This window comes from Arvicola amphibius, chromosome 12 (genome assembly GCF_903992535.2).
Source record: "Arvicola amphibius chromosome 12, mArvAmp1.2, whole genome shotgun sequence".
Lineage (NCBI taxonomy): Eukaryota > Metazoa > Chordata > Mammalia > Rodentia > Cricetidae > Arvicola > Arvicola amphibius.
In genome coordinates, this window is record NC_052058.2 from 142,949,864 (window position 1) to 142,962,481 (window position 12,618).

Sequence of the window (12,618 nt, forward strand, 5' to 3'; positions counted from 1 at the left end):
TTACTTTCTCAGTCTATTTGTTATTTGTATATAGGAGGACTACTGATTTTTTTGTGTTAATTTTGTATTTACCTACTTCACTGAAAATGTTTATCAGCTGTAGGAATTCCCTAGTAGAATTTTAAGATCATTTATTCATGCTATTATATCATCTGCAAATAAAGATACTTTGACTTCTTCCTTTTTCAATTTGTATCCTCTCGATCTCCTTCTCTTGTCTTATTGCTTTAGCTAAGACTTCAAGTGGACAGCCTTGCCTTGTTCCTAATTTTAGTGAAATTGTTTTGAGTTTCTCTCCATTTAAGTTGATATTGGCTATGGCTTGTTGTAAACTGCCTTTATTATGATGAGGTATGTCCCTTGTATCCCTAATCTCTCTAGGACTTTTATCATGAAGGGGTGATTGAGGTTTATCAAAGACCCTTTAAACATCTTATGGGAAGATCATGTGGGTTTTTTTGTCTGTCATTTTGTTTATATGGTGAATTACATTTATAAATTTATATATTTTGAATCATTTTTGCATCTCTGGGGCAAAGCCTATTTAATCATGGTGGATTATCTTTTTGATGTGTTCTTAAATTTGGTTTGCAAGTATTCTATTGAATAATGCAACTATGTTCATAAGGGGAATTGGTGTATAATTCTCATTCTTTGTTGGGTCTTTATGCAGTTTGTGTATCAGGATATAGTTTGTGGCCCAATAAAACAAATGGGACAATGATTTGTGTGTGTGTGTGTGTGTGTGTAATATATTGAGGAAAACTAGCATGAACTCTTTATTTGAATGTCTGGCAGAATTCTGTACATAAGCCATCTGACCCTGTTCTTCTTGGGGTTGGTATGATTGAATCATTATTTCTATTCTACTAGGGGTTATGGGTCTGTTTAAATTGTTTATCTGATCCTTGACTTTACATTGGTTAGGGATATATATTGAAAAATTTGTCAGTTTCTTTGAGATTTTCCAGTTTGATGGAGTAAAGATTTTTTAAAGTATGTCCTTACAATTCTCCGGATTTCTTCAGTATCTGCTGTTGAGTCCTCCATTTAATTTTTAATTTTGTTAATTTGGTTATTTGTTCTCTTACTTTCAGTAAATTTGAGTGTTTGTTGATCTTACTAATTTCCTCAAAAACACTGTGCTTTGTTTCATTGTTTGTACTTTTTTGTTTGTTTGATGATGTTGTTTTTACTTTATTGATCCCAGCCCTGAGTTTGATTATTTCTAGCTGTCAGCTTCTTTGGGGTGTGATTTCTTCTCTTTGTGCACTAGCTTTCAGGTGTTACATTGAGTCACTACTGTGAGAGCTCACCAGGCATCTTATGGAGGCACTTAGTGCTAGGAATTTGCCTCTTAGAACTTCCATCATGGTGTCCCATAATTTGGGGTATGTTATGTTTTTACTTTCAATTAATTATAGAAAGTCTTTAATTTCTCTCTTCACCCATATTTTAAATAAATAACGAGTTGTTCAGCGTCCATTAATTTGTAAGCTTTCTGTTGTTTCTGTTGCTGATATCCAGCTTTTTGATTTTAACATAATTTCTTTATTGAATCTTTGGGACTTTCACATCACACTCCCTAATTCTGCTCACCTTTCAGTCTCTCTATATCCTCACCTCACCCATGCAATGCCTCCAAAAAGAAAATTTAAAAAAAACCAAACCAAACCAAAACCAACCAACAAACAAAAACAAAACAAAACAAAACAAACCTCTTCACTCCTCCATCTTTCCCTCTATCCAACACCTCTTCATCAGTCCTGGTGGCATTGGGAGGCAGGGTGAGTCAGACTGTATTGCCTTTTGTCAATCACCTTTACTCATAAATGTTCATGGCAATGAGTCATTGCTCTGCTTTAAGGCTTCTGATTCCTAGTTCACCATAGTCTATGGATCCTCACTGGATCTCATTTGGGATATTTTGTACCCACCCAGAGTCATGGAGATCTACTGAGTATTGTTCCATAGGACCAGTCTCTTTATACACTCCGGCAGGACATAGATGGGGTAGTTAGAGTGGACCAACTCCAGGTCCTGGATGTGGGCCTTGGTGGTAGCTGAGCTGGTCAGTCCAGGTCACTGGGGCTGCCTCCCTCAGGTGAGGGGTGGAGTCAGCTCCCCAGTGCTTATGCCATCAGCATATGTTCTCCCTTGCCCATGGTGGCAGATGGGGCCATGGTATCCAGCATTAATCTATTGTTGGGAGATAGGAAACAGGGATTATTTCAAATTTCTTATATCTGTTGAGATTTGATTTGTGTTTGTATGAAATGTTCTGTAAATATTAGTTAGGTTCACTTGGTTTCTGACATCAGTTAGATCATGCAATTCTTTGTTTAGTTTTTGTATGGATAACCTATCTATTGGCAAGAGTGAGGTCTTGATTTCATCCCTACCAGTTTGTGAGTGTCAATTTTTGATTTAAGCTATAGTTTTGTTTCTTTTGAGAATTTGGTCACACTTGTGTTTGGTGCATTGATATTAAGGGTTGTAATACTCTCTTGGTGGATTTTTCTTTTGATGAGTAGGTAGTGTCCTTTCTTGTGATTAGTTTTGATTTAAAGTCTATTTTATCAGATATTAAAATCAGTATAGCATCTTGCTTTTTAGGTCCATTTGCTTGGGATATCTTTTTCCATGAGATGATGTCTATTCTTGATGTTAAGGTATATTTTTGTACGTGCCACAGAAGGATGGATTTTTTTCCTTCATCCATTCTGTATTTTTATTATGGGAATTGAGACCATGGATGCTGAGGGAAACTAGTGAGCAAATATTTGTTGATTCCTGTGATTTTGTTGTGGCGAGTGTGTGTGCTCGTGTCTTCCACTTTTGACTTGCTAGTCTAGTTTATCCTGCAGACAGATATTGCTTAAATTTGGATTTATTATGGAATTTCTCCATTTATTTTGATTGAAAGTTTTGCTAAGTGTAGTTGTCTGGGCTTGCGTGTGTGGCTTCTTTGAATCTGTAGAACATTTGTCCAGTTCCTTCTGGCTTTCAGAGATTCTGTTGAGAACTCCGGTGTTCTTCTAATAGGTCTGCCTTTATACATTACTTGGTCTTTTCCCCTCCACAGTTTTTAAATATTTTTTTCTCTGCAAACTTGGTGTTTTGATTATGATGTGCCTAGGGGACTTTATCTTCTGGTACAGTCTATTTGGTATTTTGTATGCTCTATTTTGTATTTTGTACGCTCCCTGTATCTTGATAAGCATCTCCATTTTAGGTTAGGTAAATTTTCTTCTATGATTTTGTTAAAAGTATTTTCTGTGCCTTTAACCTGGTTTTCTTCTTCTTCCTCTATTCCTGTTATTCTTAGTTTTGGTCTTTTCATAGTGGTATAGATTCATGGATATTTTTATGTCAGGATTTTTGTAGATATAATTTTTTTGACTAAGGTGTCCATCACTTCCATCCATTTCTTTAGTACCCGAGATCATCTCTTGCATTTCTTGTATTCCATTGGTAAGGATTGCCTCTGAGGTTCTTATTCAAGTTCCTAAACTTTTCATTTCCAGTTTGCTTTCACTTTGGCTTTTCTTTATTGATTCTAACTTCCACTTTCAGGTCCTGAACTGCTTTATTCATTTTCTTCGACTCTTCGTATTTTCATAAATTCTTTTAAGGGGTTTATTAGTTTACTCTTCAAAAAAAGCTATTCGAGGTGTGTGTGTGTGTGCGCGTGTGTGTGTCTGTGTCTTAGTTATGTTGCAGTACTTAGGGTCTATTATGATATGGTTGACAAGTAAAAATAGGGATGAACTCAGAGGGGGCCCGGTCGACTGAGGCGGTCCACAGGAGGGAGGGAGGTAGGGCGTTCCACCAGGATCTACTTAGTCCTGAGAGATGGGGGCAAAAAGTAAGGAGGGGCTGCCGAGGCGGTCTGCTACAGAGCTGGAGGAGTGAAGTTAAAAGTGGTGGGATGAAGTTGGAGGAACTTAGGGAGAGGTAAAGATCTGCAGTTAGTCTACCTGCCACCCTGGCCAGCAGGGAGCTCCTGTTGAAGTTGGGAACTGGGATAAAGCAATGTGTGGCGAGAAGTTAGGAGGGGAGCCCTAATTCCGGACCACTGGAGATGGGGGCAGGAGGAGGCCACAGCGGGCTGTCTGCTCTGCTACAGAGCTGAGGATGGGATTGGGGAACTGGACTTGGAGGCTCTGAGGAATGAGAAACATCTGCAGCTAGCCTACCTGCTCTCCTGGTCAGAGTGTTCAAAAAGCTCTTAAAATCATTTGGCTTCCCGTCGTGCCTAGGTGACAGGCATCAGACCTTAAGGCAGTGTCCTGTCATTGCTGTGACACCGAGGCTCTGTACTTCTCATACCTCTGAGACCTATGTCACCTGGAAGTCTAGTGGTTAGAAAAGGCCTGGAGCACAGGGTGATGACTCCCTCAGTTAAGGGAATAATGTTTCAAACATCAGCAGCTTCATTCAGCATATATTATGTCTGGAGTATATAAATGTCAAGAGAGCACATTGGGTAATGTCCCCAAGAAGGGTGTCCTGGGGCAGGGAGGGGTTCAATACCTCTTGACTGTGGAGGTTTCCGCAGGAGATAAAAGAGCTTGGACGGTTGCTGAGAAGAGCCCCTTTGTTACACCCAGCTGTGTTCAGAACTCCAATAACTTCACCTGAGTCTGTTGTTCCCTTTGTACCTCATATCTAGGAGACACGGAGATACAGAGTGGCTGTGTGACCAAGAGGGAGAGGTCAAGCCACGCAGGCATCATGTTCTGTGTTGGTAGAAAACTACGCCAGCTTCACCCTCCAACCGAGGCTCCTGGATTCAGAACAGAGCTGATTTCTCATGGGACTTGTCATTCCACCCTGGAGTCTTGAACAAAACCGTCGACAGGAAATAGGAAGATCACACACGTGGGCACACAGTTCCAACCTGAATGGAAAAGCTCATTTAAAAATGTTAAATAATTTAAGGTTATGGTGTCTTATATAGTTTTTAATATTTACTCATATGGTTTCCAATTTGTAATTCAATCCATTAAGTAGAAAAATGGATTTATTTAAAAGAAATTTGGCAAATAATTGGTTTCTCTACCACATAAAAGACATAACCCTGTTTTATTGACTTCCTAGATTTCTGCTCTAACTGGAGTTTAAGGTAAATATCTATTTAATTCTTTCCCTTTCCTGGAAAAAAAAATCCCCTTTTACTGGCTTCATTTAAGATTTCCATTTAAAACAATGCATAGCGGTCCACTGTGTTTGCATACATTTCCCTTCCACCCATCTGACGCTGGACACCTCGGCTGCTCCCTCTTGGCTGGTAAAATACATGCTTCAATAAACATGTAAGTGCAGATACCTCTTCAAAATGAGATTTCAATTTCTTGAAATATACATCTGGAATTGAGTGAGGAACCTTCATACTAAGGATGCAACAAAAATATGCCAAGTGAATGAAGCTGAGCACAGAAAGAAAAGCGCTGTATGATCTGGTTTATTAAGTGGAATGTGAATAAGTTTCTCTCTCTCTCTCTCTCTCTCTCTCTCTCTCTCTCTCTGTGTGTGTGTGTGTGTGTGTGTGTGTGTGTTTATTCATATGAGGGATAGTAGGGGCACGAATGCTATGGTGCCCACCTATTTTTGTGTTACTATTTTGTATCCCAGGCTGGCTGACCTGCCAGCTTATTCTGCTGTCTCTGCCTCCCTAAGAGCATTGGTAGCACAGCCATATGGGTTTACCTGCATTTGAACTCAGGCTATCATGCTTACATAGCATAGCAAGTGCTTTATGGAATGAGCATGTCCATAGCTCTGCTGAAGAGTTCCATGTCTTCATTTCTGTAACATGTAACATGGGGGCCTGCTTGTTGGGGTTTCTGTCCTGCCCAGTTCCCACAGTCATTAAGTCCCAAAGAAATCACACAGAGCTCTACATTAATCATAAAATGATTGGCCCATTAGCTCAGGCTTCTAATTAACTCTTATAACTTATATTAACCCATTATTCTTACCTATGTTAGCCACATAGCTTGGTACTTTTTTCAGTGGGACTGGTCACATCTTCCTTCTCTTGTGTCTGGGCAGGACTGCAGAGCAATGGGCTTCCTTCTTCACAGAATTCTCCTGTTCTCCTTGACCCACCTCTACTTCCTGTCTGGTTGTCCTACATATACTTCCTGCCTGGCTATTTAGCCAATCAGCGTTTAGTTAAAACATAATTGACAGAATATAGGCAATTGTCCCATACCACATTTCTGCTAACTTTGGCTTAAGATGTGACTCACTTGTGACCTCTGAGCTCAGGAACCTCCTCAACCTTCCACACAGCTCTGGGGGCAGGCTGCGTGCCTCTTGGTTTTCAAGGTGTCCTTGCACCAAGCTACAGCTTTTGCCTCTGTTTGTTTTACACATTAGCTCTCCCAGCCTCAATGTCGACTGTTAACTTCCACATTTTCCTGGAAGGCATTTTCTTTGGTCAGCATTAAGGAGCTTGCCCTTCTCCTCTTAAGCTGAAATGCTTTCCACACACCTTGGAGAGCTTGACACCTTCTAGCACTCAGGCATGATGTGCAGAACACAATGCTGGCAGCCGGGCCTGCGACTCATCAGGCAACAGACCCCGGGGCTGGACACATAGTCCCTGGCCATAATGTGGCTGCAATGGGAAATTCAGCTTCTCCTCACATATCTTCTAGAGTTACAAAGGCTTCTCAAGGAGCCTAATTCACAAGAGACACAGGGCTGCTTTTAAATTTAATGATAGCAGTCCCTTCCCTTCCAGCAATGGAAATTTAAAGCACAGAATGGGATTCTTGGAGACCAGCAGCTGAAGGTTCTTCAGGTCAGCCCTGGGGACACTCTGAAGAGGTGCCACTAAGCACCAACACCTTTTTTCTGGCCCTGCCTCCCTGCTGCCTGGCTATAGGTATGGCTATTTGGAGAGACCACTTCAGAGACCAAGGATAGTGCTCATTGCATAAAGTGTTTAAGCAGAATCATGAGGACCGGAGTTCAACTTCCTGGTAGCCATGCCTCTGTGGAGAGTTGTAGGGTGGAAAAGACCTTTGGCTTCCCTTAATCTAATCACAGGTAGACACTGGCAAAGCCAGTAAATATTTTGGCAGACAGCAAGAAGTATGTTATAGCCAAGCCACTTTTACCCAGGCTATCCCAGTCTACATCTTTTTAAGAGTCTTCCATATTCTGACAATACTTTCTTTGAAAAAGTTGCACTTTATTTTTTTTATGTGTGTGTGCGTGTTTGTGCACACGTGTGTATATGCTTGTGCATGCACATCGTGGCACAAGTAGGCCAGAGTACGACTTTCAGGATTTGATCTTCTCCTGCTACCATGTGGTTCCCAGAGACTGAACTCGGATATCCTGTTCAAACAGGTAACGAGAGCCTGTACTCGCTTAGGTTAATATTTTCAGCGTACATTTTATAGCCTAAAAAATTATCATCCCCTTAACTGGAGGGTCTGTTTGCAGTCATCTATTTGGCAGACATTGTCTTCTATCCATCTTCAAATGTTCTTTCTTAAATGCTTGTGCTCCATTGCACCTGGCCCGTGTCTTACGAGTTGGGAGCCCCCTTCCCTGCTCACTGAATAGACACATGTATGGACTCATTGGCACTAGATTTCCACATGTTCCCCTCATTCTACAAGAACCTATCAACTCTTGAAACCTCTATTTATTCTGCGACTCTCTCCTAAAATTTTAGCTCATTATTGTTATTCAGATCTTAGGCAGACGATCTCATCGTTAGAAACAGATTGAGCAAATATTTTCTTTCACCTATTTCTCAAGTTTACCAGGAAGAAGGGAAGAGAATGAATCTAAACATGACGGTAAAATCCTTGCTATCTGCCTGTGCTTTGACTGACCCGTGTTGTGTTTGGTTGTTTGCCTTTTCTGAGTCGATGACCACACACACAAAAGAATTACTTTTTACACTTATGTATAGGGAGACGAGCAACATCTGTTTCAATTTGAAGGAATGTGTCTTAAATGTGTCTTAAGAATCATCTTTACAGAAGTGATTTGGTTATAAATATGAGAACAGATTGAGGGTACAAACTCAACTATATCTTTCCCTACGGCAAGCTGATTCATAAAATCTGAAATCTGTCTGTCTCTGAAGCAATGGCTCCCCCAAGTTAATAAGCAAATGGAAGGAGGAGACCCTAATAAAGCTCACATCACCAGCAACTAAAAAGTTAACCCCTTACTGACAAGGGGTGGGTTGGAGAAAGCGAAAGAACCGGTGCTTGCAGGCCACCAGAAGTCCCAAACCCATTAAACATCTTGCTTAAAATGGTGACTCGGCCTAAGGCTGACTCCTAAGCCATAGATATTTGCTCAGCATTGCCGCAATAGAGTCTGAAACTCTGAAGAATATGAAATCAAATGTGAGGGTATTGAGAAGGTAAAGTTCTTTCCAGGTGGGAAACTCTACCTGGAAGATTTAAACATTGTTCCTCCTGGAATAAGGAAGAGAAAAAAAATACCGTGAGGCCTCTGGAAACCTTACACAAGTATTTCTTTAAGCCCAGAGAAGGAAAGGATATTATCCATAGTGAGAAGGGGCAACGAATGAACACACATATTTCATTTAGCAATTGATTAGTTTTTTTAATTACCACCAAAACAAATATCTGAACAGGACAAGCCAAAGTTTAATTGAGGTCAGATGTAGTTCCAGCCATTCCAGTCCCAAGAATGAGAACCCTTTGAGTAAGAGCACATTTCAGCCTGTAATACTATGAACTAGGAAGACCCAAGAGCTCCACTGAATGAAATAAATACATAGACAAAAATGAGTGGTCCAGGTTTTGGCACCAGATGATTGAGAAAAAAGAAAACTAAAAAGGAAAGTAAAGGACAAGACTGTTCCAGGTACGATGGCAGAGAAAGTTTATTGGAGATAAAAGGGATATATAACTAGAGTAGGGACATCTGGGAGAGTCCAGAGGGGACATGACCTTGAGCTGTGTGGGGAAAGGGAGGAGAGAGAGGAGGGAGGATCAGGGCAACCAGGTGAAGAAGCAACAAGCAGGCCCAAAGAGCAGACATCAATGACCAGGTAACCAAAAATGTTTGGACAATATAGGGAAGGACACTCTAGCCCCTGGGATGAAGAAATTTAAGAGTAGAGGGCGGGGCATGGCAGCCAGGAAGGTCCTGTGGCAAGCAGGGTCTGAGGAAAGCCAGGAAAACTTGGCAGCCAGGTCTTCTTTGAGGTGTTAAATGGTCCCAGTTTTGAAACCAGCAGCCACCAAAGTAAGTTCTCCTTGCTTTGCTGTCCTTAGCTTTGAATTGTTTCTGTATCCCTTCAGACATTCTGAGCAGAATGATGTGTTTGTTGATGGTGTCAGTGACTCCTTCACAGTGACCTTAAAAGAGCCCAGAGATAGTTGTTTTGACTATTTCAAAATACCTTTAAAAGTGAAAATTTTGGGCCAATCACCCACAATCACTACCACCATCTACAAATGGCTCATACAGCCACTCTTCTGCACTTCACACGGTTGTGCTCTTTCTTCTGTGACAGGTTTTTTTCTATTAGTTCTAAGTTCGCACAGTTCAATTCAGAGATGGAGGTGCTCCAAACTTCTCAGTTGGGCAATGGGATTGGTAATAAGGTTTAGAATCCACCAGTGTATCATAATCTTGAATGGAAGTAATAAAAGCAAATATCATAACACCTCTAGCTGGGCCAGAGGTGGCTTTAGAGGTGAATGTCTAGAATTATTTGACAAACCGAACATTATACACTTTTTTCTTTTCTTTCTTTTTTTCTCTTTTCCAAGATGAAACTCACTCTGTATCCCCAAATTAACCTTGAATTTGAGGTCATCCTGTTTCAATCCCTGAAATGCGGAGGCTACATATGACTTCACATTCTCCATCTCTCTATATTTCTGTATTTATGTCTACATCTGTAGGAGGGCACGCTTATTCATCTTGGCCACCTGGCTAACTTAGCCCCAAAATAACCACATAAAAATTGCATTAATTAAATCACTGCTTGGCCTATTATCTCTAGCCTCTTATTGGCTAACTCTCACATCTTGATTTAACCCATTTCTATTAATCTGTATATCGCCATGTGACAGTGGCTTACCAGCAAAAATTCGGCATCTCTGACTCTGGTGGTGGCTCCATAGCATCTCTCCAACTCCTGTCTTCTTCCTCCCAGCATTCCATTTAATTTTCCCCGCCTACCTAAGTTCTGTCTTATCAACAGGCCCAAAGCAGTTTCTTTATTAACCAATGAGAGCAACACAAAGACAGAAGGACCTCCTACACCATACATCTTTCTGTCATCCGTCAACCTCTGTCTATGTCTATGAACCACATTCTCACAGATGTGCTTTGCAAACATAGTAATCGTTTCGTTCACTTACTGATTCAGGCAAAGGTATTTTTAGTGTATAACTGATTCTTGGTGAAGCGCTGAGCATATGGATGGAAAGTCAAGATCTGTTCCTATAAAGAACATCGGATCAAGTCCTGGAAGACTCCGGCTAAATGGAAAATCGGGAAAGTTGACCACAGGCCTCTGCATCATTTAGGATGCATGTGGATTCTTGGCAGTTACTGAATCTAAAGTGTAGTTCTATGCTCTAGACGCCAGTCCTGTGAAAGTGCTTGCCACCAAACTTTCCTCTTTGCTGCCTCCTACCCTGCCCTCCTAAAGACATATGCTGTCTTCATCTAGACTTTACTCTGAAAGAATCGTAGGAAGCAAGAAGCCAGGGGTGGCACTGTGCTGTCCCGCTCACCATCTCCCAGTGCCATGTGTAAGCCTCCTTTGCAGCAGAAAGTTCGATGGACTGCCTGTCTGTCTAGGTGTCACTTCTTTCTTCCCCCTGTCTCTAATTTTACCTTAAACATGTATATGCCCAAATGCATTTGAATAATTGGGTAAAAATTGCAAGATAACAGAAAGGAACTCTAAATAATGGCAGTATGAATCTGACAGTGACTCTAATATTGCTTAGTTTTGTGAATGTTTTTGCGTAGCATAAAAATTATTTGTAACTTTAGGGTGAATGTGTGTATATGTATATGTGTGTGCATATGTGTTCATGTGTGCGTGTGCACCATAGCTTCTGTGTGAGGTTAGAGGATAACTCTATGAGATTGGTTTTCTCCTTCTACTTCTGTGTGGATTCGGGGAATAGAATTTGGGTTACCATGCCTGTGTGTTATGTGGCAGGCACTTTAACTGTTAAGCTATGTTGTATACACACACACACATTGTGTTAATAGATAAGTTTTATCTGTAGTATGACAAGATAAGCTCCTAAGAGTATGCTTTGTGATTGGTTGGAGGGCCTATCAATCAATGAGAGTCACCAATGGCATGGGTAAAAGAAGATGGTCCTTTACAGGTTCCCTTTTCACAGCTGGCTCATTAACAAATCTTAGAAGTTATCTTTAGGGTGATGAACAGTCTTAGAAATTGTTTGATCATCTGTGTTGAGATACCTGATCACAATGTTTGCTGACATTAAACATCTAGGTCTCTTCTGATATTGATTGCCCTGCTATATCTACACACAGAATTAGCTTAATCATCTTTGGGAATATCTCTGGTGAGCTTGATTAAATATCCAAAGTAAGTCATCTCAGAGATGGGTTGGAGAAAATGTGCACCCCGTAAACATTTGCCGAGTTAGCATTTCCATTGATCTAGTGCATTTTCATAAACTGGAGTTTCTAAGTGTTACGAAGTCCCCAAGAAGAAAGAACTGGCTCATCATTGGGCTGCAGAAGTCTTCAGAACACAATATCTAAGCATAAGTGTGGCACACAATACTTAGCCCTACAGGAATCCAGAATAGAGAAAATGGAGCCTGCCACCATTTCTGAAGTATGTGAAGTCCTTTGCCAGATCTTGTCTCCTTGTTTTCAAGGTTTTACTAATTTATGAACTTATTGTTGATTTGAACTACAGGGCCTGATAAACAGTGAAAAGATTTTTTTGTTTGTTTAAAGTTACAAACATCAATTTCATGAATTAGCATGTATTAACATGTATTAACATTTTGTGGCTGTTGGTCAGCACCATGTGTACAAGGAGACGTCCCAATCACATTGAATGACTGAAATGTTTTATGTGTTTCTGTAACCTTGCTTTTAAAAAAAATGTGCGCATACAGAACCATTGAATGAGCACACTTTCTTACCACTGAAAAACTCAGCCTATCCTTTGCTTGTATCCTTTGTTGAAATTGCTTAGGAAAGCCATGGAAGACGCTGATAGTTTTTTTGCATTAAGATGATAATCAAGAAAAGAGATGTAAACGCTAACATGACTGTATGAATAATGGCAGTATGAATCTGACAGTGACTCTAATATTACATGACTGTATATATGTATACATATATACATAAACGGCATGTGTGATTCTTTTTATGGACTTACTGAGGTTAGATTAAGTGCTGGTTTAAACTGTTCTTTTTCCACAGGAAAAAAAAAATTCACCTTATTCTTTAAAGAACCATCTGCCTGTCCCCTTTCCTCTTGGGGTGAAAGAAATGTAGACCCAAGGAATTCCATTGATCCTATTCGCATCCCTAAGGGCTTGCTTTTCTGTGTCTTTTCCCAAGTATTTGTCATTTCCCATGAAG